The sequence below is a fragment of the Pogoniulus pusillus genome, chromosome 9, assembly GCF_015220805.1.
Source record: "Pogoniulus pusillus isolate bPogPus1 chromosome 9, bPogPus1.pri, whole genome shotgun sequence".
Classification (NCBI taxonomy): Eukaryota; Metazoa; Chordata; class Aves; order Piciformes; family Lybiidae; genus Pogoniulus; species Pogoniulus pusillus.
The window spans coordinates 39,176,350-39,190,422 of record NC_087272.1 but is presented as its reverse complement, the minus strand read 5'-3'; the positions used below and the strand labels follow the sequence as shown (position 1 = coordinate 39,190,422).

Below are 14,073 nucleotides of genomic sequence, written 5' to 3'. Positions count from 1 at the left end.
TCAGAGTAAGAAAAAAGAAGGCAGGAGGGGGCAAATAAAAATCATTTTCTTTACATATCTTCTTTGTTTTTTATTACTTCTGTTACGTTTTGATAGCATTGCTGGCAAAATATTGAGCTGCAGATAAATGTGGCTGTGGGTTCATGACTTTGCTAATGATCATGAGTCAATAGGTCTCATGATACCTCCAGCAGCTTGCTAGATAAAGGACTACACTGATGCTTGTCTCTGCAGGAAGACAGTTGGGAAAGCTAAGTAAATGCTGACTGTCCCAGCCACCACCAGAAGAAGGGGACACAGCCTGGAGCTGTGGCAGGGCAGGTCTAGGCTGGATGTTGTTAGGAAGTTCCTGGCAGAGAGAGTGATTGGCACTGGAATGGGCTGCCCAGGGAGGTGGTGGAGTGGCCGTGGCTGGAGGTGTTGCAGCCAAGCCTGGCTGGGGCACTTAGTGCCATGGTCTGGTTGGTTGGGCAGGGCTGGGTGCTAGGTTGGGCTGGCTGAGCTTGGAGCTCTCTCCCAACCTGCTTGGTTCTGTGATTGTAAGGTAAATGCAAGTCCAGCTGCCATGTAGCTGCAATTCCTTCAATGTTGTTTGCAGGAGGGTTGGAACTGGCTGATTCTTGTGGTCCCTTCCAACCCTGACTGATGCAGGGGGTTGGAACTGCCTGATTCTTGTGGTCCCTTCCAACCCTGACTGATGCAGGGGTTTGGAACTGCCTGATTCTTGTGTTCCCTTCCAACCCTGACTGATGCAGGGGGGTTGGAACTGCCTGATTCTTGTGGTCCCTTCCAACCCTGACTGATGCAGGGGGGGGTTGGAACTGGCTGATCCTTGTGGTCCCTTCCAACCCTGACTGATGCAGGGGGTTGGAACTGGCTGATCCTTGTGGTCCCTTCCAACCCTGACTGATGCAGGGGGTTGGAACTGGCTGATCCTTGTGGTCCCTTCCAACCCTGACTGATGCAGGGGGTTGGAACTGGCTGATCCTTGTGGTCCCTTCCAACCCTGACTGATGCAGGGGGTTGGAACTGGCTGATCCTTGTGGTCCCTTCCAACCCTGACTGATGCAGGGGGGGTTGGAACTGCCTGATTCTTGTGTTCCCTTCCAACCCTGACTGATGCAGGGGGGTTGGAACTGGCTGATCCTTGTGTTCCCTTCCAACCCTGACTGATGCAGGGGGTTGGAACTGGCTGATCCTTGTGGTCCTTTCCAACCCTGACTGATTCTATGATCCTAAGTATCTGCCCATGGCAGGGGGCTGGAACTGGCTGATCCTTGTGGTCCTTTCCAACCCTGACTGATGCAAGGGGCTTGAAATTTTCTGATGCTTGTGGTCCCTTCTAACCCTGACAGATGCAGGGGGGTTGGAACTGGCTGATCCTTGTGGTCCCTTCCAACCAGTGAGTCTATGGTTTGCTTCCCAGGCACTAGATGGAGCTGGGCAACTGAGGCTCATTCCCTGCCTCCCTGCAGGGGAAGCTGAGGGAGGTGCTGGGGACTGGCAATCACTCAGGCTGCCACCTCTTAGAAGCTGGTGCCAGGGCTCTGTGATAGGGTTTGCTTGTTTGACTAGCAGCAATAATAGCCTCCCACGGCAACTCTAAGCCTCATCCTGCCATGGCCCTGAACTAGGGCAGCATTTGGATAGACAGCTCTATTGTGCCCTTTGCTTTGAGGCTCGACGGCTAACACAAACAGCTCTTTTCTTCCCTGGGGAGCCAGGGCTCACTCCCAAACAACTGCAGACTTTTGGACAAACACAGCTCTCCAATTAAGAGCAGTAAACAGGATTATCCAGGCTGAAAAAGGCTCTTTATCACTAAAAAGTTGGGGGGGGGGAGAGGGAAGTTGTCTCTTTAGCATTCATTGTAATTCTATTAAACGGCAGCCTAATGACTTTGTCACATCCCGAGCTCAGAGCCTTCAAAGAGGGGGCAAAAAGCTGCTTGAAGGCAGCCAAGCCTTGGGAGGGGAGAGATCTGTACGAGTCATGCTGTATAATAAATGCAGAATTCATGGGGGGGGGTTATTTTGGGAGGGGGGGGGTTTGGGGTTGAATCAAAGCCCTTAAGATGCAATCTTTGCTTGAAGGCAGGCAAAGAAATAAGTCCTGTTGAGCTTTTTGCTCCAGATGAGAGATTTTGGTGGTGGCTGCTTGAGAGATAAAAGAGCATTTGCCTCTAAATGGGTTAGGAAATGCTTGTCTCTAGGTATAGAAAGGAATATTTGCCTCTAAATACATCAATCAATGCTTGTCTTTACATATAGAAAGGAATATTTGCCTCTAAATATATTAATCAATGTTTGTCTGCACATATAGAAAGGAATATTTGCCTCTAAACAGATCAGTCAATGCTTGCCTCTACATATATAAAGGGATATTTGCCTCTAAATATATCAATCACTGCTTGTCTCTACATATATAAAGGGATATTTGCCTCTAAATATATCAATCACTGCTTGTCTCTACATATAGAAAGGAATATTTGCCTCTAAATATATCAATCACTGCTTGTCTCTACATATAGAAAGGAATATTTGCCTCTAAATAGATCAATCAATGTTTGTCTCTACATATAGAAAGGAATATTTGCCTCTAAATAGATCAGTCAATGCTTGCCCTTACACATATAAAGGAATATTCACCTCTAAATATATCAATCAGTGCTTGCCCCTACACATAGAAAGGAATATTTGCCTCTAAATATATCAATCACTGCCTGTCTCTACACATAGAAAGGAATATTCACCTCTAAACAGATCAATCAATGCCTGCCCCTACACACATGAAGGAATATTTGCCTCTAAATATATCAATCAATTCTTGTTTCTGCCTAAATAATTAGAGGCAAATATTCCTTTATATAGGAAGAGACAAATATTTATTGATATAAAGGAGTATTTGCCTCTAAATAGATCAATCAATGCTTGCCCCTACACATATAAAGCAATATTTGCCTCTAAATAGATCAATATTTTTTTCCTCTTCATATAAAAATGTTTGTTCCTAAATCATAGAATGAAGCAGGTTGGGAGAGAGCTCCAGGCTCAGCCAGCCCAGCCTAGCACCCAGCCCTGCCCAACCAACCAGACCATGGCACTAAGTGCCCCAGCCAGGCTTGGCTGCAACACCTCCAGCCACGGCCACTCCACCACCTCCCTGGGCAGCCCATTCCAATGCCAATCACTCTCTCTGCCAGCAACTTCCTGACAACATCCAGCCTGGACCTGCCCTGGCACAGCTTCAGACTCTGTCCCCTTCTTCTGCTGCTGGCTGCCTGGCAGCAGAGCCCAACCCCACCTGGCTACAGCCTCCCTGCAGGCAGCTGCAGGCAGCAATGAGCTCTGCCCTGAGCCTCCTCTGCTGCAGGCTGCACCCCCCCAGCTCCCTCAGCCTCTCCTCACAGGGCTCTGCTCCAGGCCCCTCCCCAGCCTTGCTGCCTTTCTCTCCACACCTGCCAGCACCTCAACAGCTCTCTGCAATTCAGGAGCCCACAACTGGACACAGCACTCCAGGGCTGGCCTGAGCAGTGCTGAGCACAGGGGCACAAGAACCTCCCTTGTCCTGCTGCCCACACTGCTCCTGAGCCAGCCCAGGATGCCAAATGCATAAATAAATGCTTGAATCTACATATACAAACAAATATTTGCCTCTACATACATTACCTGTTCTCTACATAGAGAAATATTTGCCCCCAGATATGTAAATAACTGCTTGTTGGTTTGTAGGTTGGACTGGATGATCTTGGAGGTCTCTTCCAACCTGGTTGGTTCTATGATTCTACATATATAAAGGAATATTTGCTTCTAAATCACAGAATCAGTCAGGGTTGGAAGGGACCACGAGGATCATCCAGATCCAAACCCCCTCTTGTCCCAGGGGCTCCAGAGCTGGATGCAGGACTCCAGGTGGGCTCTCAGCAGAGCAGAGCAGAGGGGGAGAATCCCCTCCCTGGCCCTGCTGGCCACACTGCTGCTGCTGCAGCCCAGGCTCTGCTTGGCTTTCTGGGCTGCAAGTGCACACTGCTGGCTCCTGTGGAGCTTCTCCTCCAGCAGCACCCCCAAGTGCCTCTGCTCAGGGCTGCTCTGCAGCCAGTCCCTGCCCAGCCTGGAGTTGTGCTTGGCATTGCCTCCACCCAGCTGCAGGACCTTGCCCTTGGTCTTGTTGAAGCTCCTGAGCTTGGCTTGTGCCCACCTCTGCAGCCTGCCCAGGTGCCTCTGGATGGATCCTGCCCTCCAGCCTGGCTGCTGCACCACACAGCTTGGTGTGGGCAGCAAACTTGCTGAGGCTGCACTCAGTGCCTCTGTCCATGGCACCCACAAAGCTGTTGAACAAGACTGGTGTCAGGACTGACCCCTGAGGGACTCTGCTTGTCACTGCCTCCACTTGGCCATGGAGCCTTTGGCAGCCACTCCTTGGGTGCAGCCACCAAGCCAGTTCTGTATTCATCCAGTGCTCACCCCTCACACCCATGTGGCACCAGCCTGGGGACCAGGCTGTGGTGTGGGACAGTGCCAAAGGCCTTACCTCTAACTATATCAATAAATGTTTGTCTCTACACATATAAAGGAGTATTTGCCTCTCTCTATATATATATCAATTTTTTTTCTCTAGACATATAAATGTTTGCCCCTAAATGGATCAATAAATGTTTGTCTCTACATAGATAAGTATTTTTCTCTAATAGATCAATATTTGGGTGCTAGGTTGGACTGGATGACCTCAGAGCTCTCTTCCAACCTGGTTGATTCTATGATAAAAGGTTGTCTCTACCTATATAAAGAAATATATGCCCCTAAGTCTACCACTAAACATTTGTCTCTCTACCCAAGTGGCATGGAAGGTCAGAAAGGACCAAAGAGTTTAGCCCACCAGCACCTTGCTGTACCAGCTGGGTGCCAGCTGCTTTAAAGGTGACAACAACCCCCAGGGCAGAGGAGGTAAAAACTGCCCTGTCAGTAAGAGTTGGAGCTGGATCCAAAGCTCCAGCAGCAAGTACCCAGGTGAAGTGGCTGTAACTACCTGCAGGGAGGCTGTAGCCAGGTGGGGTTGGGCTCTGCTGCCAGGCAGCCAGCAACAGAACAAGGGGACAGAGGCTGAAGCTGTGGCAGGGCAGGTCTAGGCTGGCTGTGAGGAGGAAGTTGTTGTCAGAGAGAGTGATTGGCATTGGAATGGGCTGCCCAGGGAGGTGGTGGAGTGGCCGTGACTGGAGGTGTTGCAGCCAAGCCTGGCTGGGGCACTTAGTGCCATGGTCTGGTTGGTTGGGCAGGGCTGGGTGCTAGGTTGGGCTGGCTGAGCTTGGAGCTCTCTGCCAACCTGCTTGGTTCTATGAACATGAGGGCTCCCAGCCTGTGCCACATGGCTGCAGATGTTCACATGATGCCTACAAACCTTCTAATCTCTCTTGGCTCTAGAACATCTGTGACACAGGTTAATTACACATTGTGTAAAGGTAAAGCATAGGGGATTTAATTAGCTTGCTGATTACTGATTCCAGTTCCATTGGCTCCCTTTGCTTGCCCTTCTAATATGAAACAGGATTGAGCATTTATTTTCCATGCTTTTCCCTGCTCTGCTCTAGTTTGAAGCCATTGCTCTCATCCTGTCCCTGCAGCCCTTTGCAAACAGTCTCTCTGCAGCCTCCTTGTAGCCCCTTCAGGTACTGGAAGGCCACTATTAGGTCTGCCTGGAGCCTTCTCTTCTCCAGGCTGCACACCCCCAGCTCCCTCAGCTTGCCCTTGCAGCAGGGATTCTGCACACATCTAGGCTGGTGCAGAGGTACCTCAGTGGGTACAGTCCCTGCTGGCTGTGTGGCTTACAGCGTGCTGCAAAGCATCCTTTCCCTCTGCAGCCTGTGTCAAGCCAGCTGAATGAATCTCTGGGCAGAGCCATTGAGAGCAAAAGGCTCTTCCTCTGCCTTCCCTGATCCTTGTGCATTGAGCATTGTTGCTGCATTTCTGCCTTTCACAGATGGATTGCTAGGAAAGGTGTGAAACTGCCTCGGGCACCAAGCAAGCAGAGGCAGCATGCCAGGGTGCTAAAATAAACCCCACACCCCTGTTTCACCAACTGCAGCTGCAAGGTGTCTTGCTCCACGCTGAGCTTCACCTCCTCTACCCTGGCTGGCTTCTGCTTTACCCAAGAATGAAGGCAGCAGTTTAGGGAACCAGAGAGCAAATGCCAGGTGCAATCCTGTTAAAGGATGGGCAGACTCTGCTGAGTGCTGAACATGTCTGCACTGCCACATCTGAGACCAGACATGGAAATGCTTTGGACTGAGCAGCCTTCAGCAGGTCCTTCCCTGCTCACAGGGACATGCAGCACAGAAACCACACAATGTTAGCAGCTGGAAAGGACCTCCAAAGCTCATCCAGTCCAAACCCCCTCCCAGAGCAGGATACCAAGAGCAGATCACACAGAAACCAACCAAATAGCAACAGCAAACAGTGACAGATGCCACTCTGGGGTGCATTAGAAGGACTGACTGGATAGGGCTGGGTGCTAGGTTGGATTGGATGATCTTGGAGGTCTCTTCCAACTTGGTTGATTCTGACTATGAGTAGATAGAGAGAGGTTCTCCTGCCCTTCTACTCTGTGCTGCTGAGGCCACATCTGCAGTGCTGTGTCCGGTTCTGGGCCCCCCAGTTCAAGAGGGACACAGAACTGCTTGAGAGGCCCCAGCACAGAGCCACAAAGATGAGGAAAGGAATGGAACAGCTCTGTTAGGAGCAGAGCCTGAGGCAGCTGGGGCTGTGCTGCTGGGACAGGAGGAGCTGAGAGGTGACCTCAGCAGTGGTTCTCAATGTGTGCAGGTGAGTGGCAGGAGGCTGGAGCCAGGCTCTGCTGGGTGATGCCCAGGGACAGCACAAGGGGCACTGGGTGGCAGCTGAGGCAGAGGAAGCTTCATGGAAACCTGAACAGAACAAAGGGACACAGTCTGAAGCTGTGCCAGGAGGTGTTGAAGCCAAGCCTGGCTGGGGCACTTAGTGCCATGGTCTGGTTGGTTGGGCAGGGCTGGGTGCTAGGTTGGGCTGGCTGAGCTTGGAGCTCTCTGCCAACCTGCTTGGTGCTATGACTTTAAAGGTCCTAGTGGAACATGTCCCTGCTGACTGCAGAGGGATTGGACTGAATGACCATTGGAGGTCCCTTCCAACCCAAACCCTTCTGTGTGACCAAGATGGACCTTGATTATTTTAGTGCAGTTTAAGTGAGAGAGTCTGAAGAGGACTAAGCTCTACCACTCACATACAGCATTTGGGTAAGGGGGTAAAAAAACCCAATCCTTGCTGAGAGAGGGATCATGCTCCATAAGCAGCAGGCTTCCACAATGCAGGAAGTTTAAGGCTGGAAGCATATGAGGGTGGAGATGGTCCCAAGGGTGTACTGCCACCTGGTCAAGTGACACAGAAGCATATCAGAGGCCCAACACTTATCAGGGTAAATACTCAAAGTTTACAAGTGTTTTATCTGGTCTAACTAACCCAGAAGCTGATCTGTGAGGAGCATCTCCCAGTGCAGCCAAGCAGCTCTGTGCTGGGAGCCTGCAGCACTTCAGCCAGGGCAGGCAAAGGCTGTTGCATGAAAACATGGTGCAGGCTTTGGAGCCCTGAGTAGGAGGTGGTGTTAATACTGCTGCACAGAATGTGTCTTTAGTAGTGCTTCACATCAAAGGAGTGTGGTTAGATACTTGCTGCTTGGCCATGAAGATCCAGGAATGAGCACAGCAGTGGGGAGGATTAACTCCAGTGGAGCTTGAAATGAGAAGATATTACCAGGCTTACACTCACTGGCTGAGACAGTGACACAGATTTCCCCTACAACTCTTTCCCTCTCCTCTGGAATTCCCTTTTCTTCCCTTTTTGCCCACCCAGAGTTTCCTCGTTTAGAACCATAGAATCAGTCAGGGTTGGAAGGGACCACAAGGAGCAGCCAGTTCCAAGCCCCTGCCATGCCCAGGGACACCCTACCCTAGAGCAGGCTGCACACAGCCTCAGCCAGCCTGGCCTCAAACACCTCCAGGGGTAAGACATCTACCACCTCCCTGAGCAACCCCTTCCAGGCTCTCTCCACCCTCATAAGGAAGGACTTCTTCCCAACATCCAGGCTGAATCTCCCCATTTCTAGCTTGGTTCCATTCCCCCCACTCCTATTACTCCCTGACAGCCTAAACAGTCCCTCCCCAGCTTTCTTGTAGCCTCCTTTAGATAATGGAAGGCCACAAAAAGATCACCTAGGAGCCTTCTTTCCAGACTGAACAGCCCCAACTCCCTCAGTCTCTCCTCATAGCAGAGCTGCTTCAACCCTCTGCTCATCCTCGTGGCATTTAGGCAATTCCCTTGTGCCTGTAGTTAAACCTGTCACTGATAAAGGCATTTCCTTCTCACTGTGATGTTTTTCATCCTAACTTGGTCAGCATTCATGGATTGATGCTTGCTGAGGTAGGATGCTTTAGGACAGAAGTGCCAGAGTCATTGACATCACCATCTGGGGCTCCTGAAGCACCTGTTTGTCTCCCAGGGCAAGAATTCTTTGGCCTCTGGGGAAGGGGGAAGAGAAAAGGAGCTTCTGCTTCCTCATTTGTGCTTTTAACCAGCTGGAAAACTCAGTGGATTTAGCATCATGGAACCGTTTGGGTTGGAAGGGACCTGCAAATCTCATCCAGTCCAAGTCCCTCTGCACTCAGCAGGGACACCCTCCACTAAATCAGGCTGCCCAGAACCCTGAATGTCTCCAGGGATGAGACCTCAACCACCTCCCTGAGCAAACTGTCCCAGTGTGCCACTACCCTCATAGACTCAAGCAGGTTTGCAGAGAGCTCCAAGCTCAGCCAGCCCAACCTAGCACCCAGCCCTGCCCAACCAACCAGACCATGGCACTAAGTGCCCCAGCCAGGCTTGGCTGCAACACCTCCAGCCACGGCCACTCCACCACCTCCCTGGGCAGCCCATTCCAATGCCAAACACTCTCTCTGCCAGGAGCTTCCTCCTCACATCCAGCCTAGACCTGCCGTGGCACAGCTTCAGCCTCTGTCCCCTTCTTCTGGTGCTGGCTGCCTGGCAGCAGAGCCCAACCCCACCTGGCTACAGCCTCCCTGCAGGCAGCTGCAGGCAGCAATGAGCTCTGCCCTGAGCCTCCTCTGCTGCAGGCTGCACCCCCCCAGCTCCCTCAGCCTCTCCTCACAGGGCTCTGCTCCAGGCCCCTCCCCAGCCTTGCTGCCCTTCTCTCCACACCTTGTTTCTAACATCCAATCTAATTCTTCTCTGCTCTCATTTAAAACCTTGTCCCTCATCCCTGCAGGCCTTTGAAAACAGTCCCTCTGCAGCCTTCCTGTAGCCCTCTTCAAGTACTGAAAGGTCACTATTAGGTCTCCCTGGAGCCTTCTCTAGGCTGAGCACCCCCAGCTCCCTCAGTGTGACCCCATAGCAGAGCTGCTCCAACCCCCTGATCATTTTCATGTCCCTCCTCTAGACCCACTCTATCAAGTCCATGCCCTTCCTGTGCTGAGGGCTGAAAGCAGCAGTCCAGGTGAGGTCTCACCAGCACAATGCATTTCAATTTCCAGACAGCTACATCCACTGCTGCAAAGAACAATGCTGATGTAAATCAGAGCTATCAGGGATGGAGAACAGGCTCTGCTGCTCACTGCTCCTGGGGTAGCACAAGCAGCAATGGATGGAAGCTGCAGCACAGGAGGTTCCAGCTCAACACAAGGGGCAACTTCTTGCCTGGAAGGGTCCCAGAGCCCTGGCACAGGCTGCTCAGAGAGGCTGTGGAGTGTCCTTCTCTGGAGCCTTTCCAGGCCTGTCTGGATGTGTTCCTGTGTGCTAGATTGTGTGGTCCTGCTCTGGCAGGGGGCTTGGACTGGACGATCTTGGAGATCTCTTCCAACCTGTTTGATTCTATGATGACCTCTTTGGTTCCCTTCCAACCCCTGGCATGCTGTGAGCCTGTGATGGCTGAGCTTTGTGTGCATTCCAGACCAGGAGTGCAGGTAGGCAGGCAGGGAGTCCCCATCAGAACTGCTAATAGAGAGAAGCCACTCTAAATTTGGAGTGAATTTGAGCATGAGGAGCAACATCAGACCACAGAGCATCCCTCGGCTCCCCGGAGCCTGCCTACGTGTGCCGAGCCCGTGTGTGGCTGCCTATCAGTGCAGGCAGAGCTGCCAGGGGGCAGGATGCCAACCCAACAGCTAACACTGTCATTAACTTGAGCCTTTGCTGTGATTGCTTCATTGTCAAACATGTTTGTTAGAACACAGAGCAGGCGGCGACAGCCGGAGAGGGAAGCAAGAACAAGGCAATGAAGACAGTTTGCTTGACATGCAAATTACCTTCTCAGCTCTAATCAGCTTCGGCAGAGCATGCACCGAGCAGCTTCGGGTTAGCACCCGGGAACTGCTGCTCTGGGTCCTCATGGTGGCTAAGGTAAGCTGCTTGCTTCCCAAACCATAGAACCAGGCAGGTTGGCAGAGAGCTCCAAGCTCAGCCAGCCCAACCCAGCACCCAGCCCTGCCCAACCAACCAGACCATGGCACTAAGTGCCCCAGCCAGGCTTGGCTGCAACACCTCCAGCCACGGCCACTCCACCACCTCCCTGGGCAGCCCATTCCAATGCCAATCACTCTCTCTGCCAGGAACTTCCTCCCAACATCCAGCCTAGACCTGCCCTGCCACAGCTTCAGACTCTGTCCCCTTCTGTTGCTGGCTGCCTGGCAGCAGAGCCCAACCCCACCTGGCTACAGCCTCCCTGCAGGCAGCTGCAGGCAGCAATGAGCTCTGCCCTGAGCCTCCTCTGCTGCAGGCTGCATCCCCCCAGCTCCCTCAGCCTCTCCTCACAGGGCTGTGCTCCAGGCCCCTCCCCAGCCTTCCTGCCCTTCTCTCCACACCTGCCAGCACCTCAACAGCTCTCTGCAATTCAGGAGCCCACAGCTGGACACAGCACTCCAGGGCTGGCCTGAGCAGTGCTGAGCACAGGGGCACAAGAACCTCCCTTGTCCTGCTGCCCACACTGCTCCTCAGCCAGCCCAGGATGCCATTGGCTCTGCTGCCCACCTGGGCACTGCTGCCTCCTCTGCAGCTCCTCTCTCCCACCACCCCCAGCTCCCTCTCTGCCTGCCTGCTCTCAGCCACTCTGGCCCCAGCCTCTAGTGCTGCTTGGGGTTGTTGTGGCCAAAGTGCAGAACCCTGCCCTTGGCCTTGTTCAACCTCATCCTATGAAAACCCCCAAACCATCCAACCATTCTCACTTGTCTCTGCTCTGGAGACAGCTTTACCCAACAGCACAGCTCCAACATACCTCTGAACACAGGTCCTCGACTGCTGAACCCAAGACAATGTCACAGGAAGACTTTCACCAGTCTCAGACTGAGGCAGCAGGAGATGAGGGGGGGGTGGGAGGGGTTTATATTTGCTCTGGCCATGGCCTCCTTTGCACCTGTTTGCACCACACTGGGCCTCTGGGTTGGTGTTTCAGTCCAACAGCTGAAGACCATCAGGTCAGGGTGGGATGGTGCTGATTTGCATGGTGGTTTGGGTTATTTTACACCCCAGCCTGCCAGCTGGAACTCATTCCTGATCACTGCCTGAGCAGCTTGTGGGGCAGGGAAAGGGGAAGAGGGAGAGGGAAGGAGAGAGTGGAAGAGAGGGGAGGGGGAAGGAAAAGGGGAAAGAGGAGAGACAGAGGGGAAGAGGAAGGGGAAAGAGAAGGAGAGGAAAAGGAGAGGGAAAGGAGGAGAGGGGAAGAGGAAGGAGAAGGGAAAGGGGAAGGAAGAGAGGGAGGGAGAGAGTGGGAGGAAGGGGAAGGAAAGAGAATTAGGAAGGTGAAGGAAAATGGGAAAGAGGAGAGGGAAAGGGGAAGAGGAAGGGGAAAGAGAAGCAGAGGGAAAGGGAGGGGAAAGGAAAAGAAGAGGGGAAGAGGAAGAAGAAGGGGAAAAGAAAGGAGAAGGGGAAGGAGGAGAGAGAGAGGGTAAGAGGAAGGGGAAGGAAAAAGAGAGGGAAGGGAAGGAGAAGGAAGTGAAGGGGAAGGAGAAGGAGAAGGAAGGGGAAGGAGAGGGAAGGGAAAGGATAGGGAAGGGGGAGGAAAAGGGGAAGGAGGAAAGAGAAGGAAAGACAGAGGGGAAGAAGAAGGGGGAGGGGAAGGAGAGGGGAAAAGGAAGGGGAAGGAAAGGGGAAAGAAGGGGAAAGGCAAAGAGGAAGCTGTGGTGCAGAGGGCCATGGTTTAGCCCCAGACTTTGTAGACTCAAAATGGTTGAACTGGATGATCTTAAAGGTCTCTTCCACCCAAACCAACGCTGTGGCTCTGTGATGCTTCACAGCCAGTGCCTGTGGCCAGGTCTGAGGGGTATAAAATCTAGTGGCAGTCAGATGCCAGTCACTGAAGGGGGTAAAAGGGATTAGCTCTCCAAAGCTTAACTGTGAGCAGAAGTTGAATGCATGCAATTTGTGTACCTGCAAATTCTGTGTGGGAGGTAGAGTCTGGGTCTGCCATTTCCAGGCAGTGTCCCCTTTGTTTCAGCAAGTGTTAATCACAGGTGCAGAGATGTGCTGGGTTGGGATCCTTGTCAACAGCAGAGAAAGTACCACCCAGCAGTAATCCTCTTCCAGCACAGCAGCAGAACTAAGCACTGGCAGGAAGGAAGTGTTTGCTTTGGCAGATGAAAGCCAGCAAAATCAAATCACAGAACCAAGCAGGCTGGAAGAGAGCTCCAAGCTCAGCCAGCCCAACCTAGCACCCAGCCCTGCCCAACCAACCAGACCATGGCACTAAGTGCCCCAGCCAGGCTTGGCTGCAACACCTCCAGCCACAGCCACTCCACCACCTCCCTGGGCAGCCCATTCCAATGCCAATCACTCTCTCTGCCAGGAACTTCCTCCTCACATCCAGCCTAGACCTGCCCTGGCACAGCTTCAGCCTCTATCCCCTTCTTCTGGTGCTGGCTACCTGGCAGCAGAGCCCAACCCCACCTGGCTACAGCCTCCCTGCAGGCAGCTGCAGGCAGCAATGAGCTCTGCCCTGAGCCTCCTCTGCTGCAGGCTGCACACCCCCAGCTCCCTCAGCCTCTCCTCACAGGGCTCTGCTCCAGGCCCCTCCCCAGCCTTGCTGCCCTTCTCTCCACACCTGCCAGCACCTCAGCAGCTCTCTGCAATTCAGGAGCCCACAACTGGACACAGCACTCCAGGGCTGGCCTGAGCAGTGCTGAGCACAGGGGTGGGCACAAGAGCCTCCCTTGTCCTGCTGCCCACACTGCTCCTGAGCCAGCCCAGGATGCCATTGGCTCTGCTGCCCACCTGGGCACTGCTGCCTCCTCTGCAGGTCCTCTCTGCCAGCACCCCCAGCTCCCTCTCTGCCTGGCTGCTCTCAGACACTCTGGCCCCAGCCTGCAGTGCTGTTTGGGGTTGTTGTGGCCAAAGTGCAGAACCCTGCACTTGGCCTTGTTCACTCTCATCCCATTGGCCTCTGCCTACCCATCCAGCCTGGCCAGGTCCCTCTGCAGGGCTCTCCTACCCTCCAACAGCTCCACAGCTGCTCCTAGCTTGGTGTCATCTGCAAACTCACTGCTGCTGGACTCAATCCCCTGCTTCAGATCAACAATAAAGATACTGAACAGGACTGTGCCCAGCACTGATCCCTGGGGCACAGCACCAGTGCCAGCTGCCAGCTGGATGTGGCACCATTCACCACCACTCTCTGGGCCCAGCCCTCCAGCCAGTTCTTGACCCATACCAGAGTGAATCTGTCCAGGCCAGCAGCTGCCAGCTGTGCCAGGAGCTGCTTGTGTGATGTTTCTTTCCCCTTGCTCTTTCAAACCAGAAAGATGATGTCCAGGAGAAGCAGAGCCATGATGCCAAATGCTCTCTCAGGAAGCTGTGCTGTGGTCAGCAGAAAGGGAGATCTGCTCCAGCAGTGTCCTTCCTCTTGCAGTTTTGTTACAAGCAGTCACAGGGAAGAAGAAAACCACCCGTAGAGGACTTGTTAACAAAAGCAGGGATTCTCTCTCTTGCCTACACTGCTAAAATGAATCCCATTTCCCAAGAGAGGCTCTCTCCCAGTTTAGAGCCATGAGCTACC

General features: G+C 53.0%; 1 long non-coding RNA gene across 1 annotated transcript in view; it reads right to left on the bottom strand.

Annotated features, from left to right (window-relative positions):
* The window catches only part of LOC135178372 (uncharacterized), a 49,958-nt gene extending 38,590 nt beyond the window's left edge, over nucleotides 1–11,368 (bottom strand). The window contains exon 1 of the long non-coding RNA XR_010303486.1: nucleotides 11,302–11,368. This is a non-coding gene — a long non-coding RNA (uncharacterized LOC135178372). The remainder of the gene's footprint in view (nucleotides 1–11,301) is intronic.
* Nucleotides 11,369–14,073: the final 2,705 nt, after the last annotated feature.